The sequence below is a fragment of the Lemur catta genome, chromosome 1, assembly GCF_020740605.2.
Source record: "Lemur catta isolate mLemCat1 chromosome 1, mLemCat1.pri, whole genome shotgun sequence".
Classification (NCBI taxonomy): Eukaryota; Metazoa; Chordata; class Mammalia; order Primates; family Lemuridae; genus Lemur; species Lemur catta.
Window position 1 is genome coordinate 113,324,846 of NC_059128.1, and position 1,197 is coordinate 113,326,042.

Here is a 1,197-nt window from a genome sequence, read left to right on the forward strand (position 1 = left end):
CGTGTCTCCTGAAGGCTGAATTCTTCGAGAGAGGGCAAGAGGCGATCTCCACCTGCCTCTCCAGCAGCCCAGCTCAGCCTACCTAAACCCTCACCTGCCCCAACTTCATTTTGTTCCTTTTCCTTTACCTGCGAGAATGTTGGCTCTTCACCCAAAGACGGCGGGACCGCCTCACCTGCACCTAGCCTCACCTGCACCTGCATCTCACCTGCACCTGCATCTCACCTGCACCTAGCCTCACATACACCTGCATCTCACCTGCACCTAGCCTCACATACACCTGCATCTCGCCTGCACCTAGCCTGACATGCACCTGCATCTCGCCTGCACATGCACCTGCATCTCGCCTGCAGCTAGCCTGATGTGCACCTGCATCTCCGCTGCACCTACCCTGACGTACACCTGCATCTCGCCTGCACCTAGCCTGACGTGCACCTGCATCTCCCCTGCACCTAGCCTGACGTAAACCTGCAACTCACCTGCACCTAGCCTGACATTCACCTGCATCTCGCCTGCACCTAGCCTGACGTGCACCTGCATCTCGCCTGCACCTAGCCTGACGTGCACCTGCATCTCGCCTGCACCTAGCCTGATATACACGTGCATCTCGCCTGCATCTAGCCTGACATGCACCTGCATCTCGCCTGCACCTAGCCTGACATACACCTGCATCTCGCCTGCACCTAGCCTGACATGCACCTGCATCTCGCCTGCACATGCACCTGCATCTCGCCTGCAGCTAGCCTAAAGTGCACCTGCATCTCGCCTGCACCTAGCCTCACGGGAACCTGCATCTCGCCTGCACCTAGCCTGACATACACCTGCATCTCGCCTGCACCTAGCCTGACATGCACCTGCATCTCGCCTGCACATGCATCTGCATCTCGCCTGCAGCTAGCCTAACGTGCACCTGCATCTCGCCTGCACCTAGCCTGACGTGCACCTGCATGTCGCCTGCACCTAGCCTGACGTGCACCTGCATCTCGCCTGCACCTAGCCTGACGTACACCTGCATCTCTCCTGCATCTAGCCTGACATACACCTGCATCTCGCCTGCACCTAGCCTGACGTGCACCTGCATCTCGCCTGCACCTAGCCTGACGTGCACCTGCATCTCGCCTGCACCTAGCCTGACGTTCACCTGCATCTCGCCTGCACCTAGCCTCATGGGCACCTGCATCTCACCTGCACCTAGCC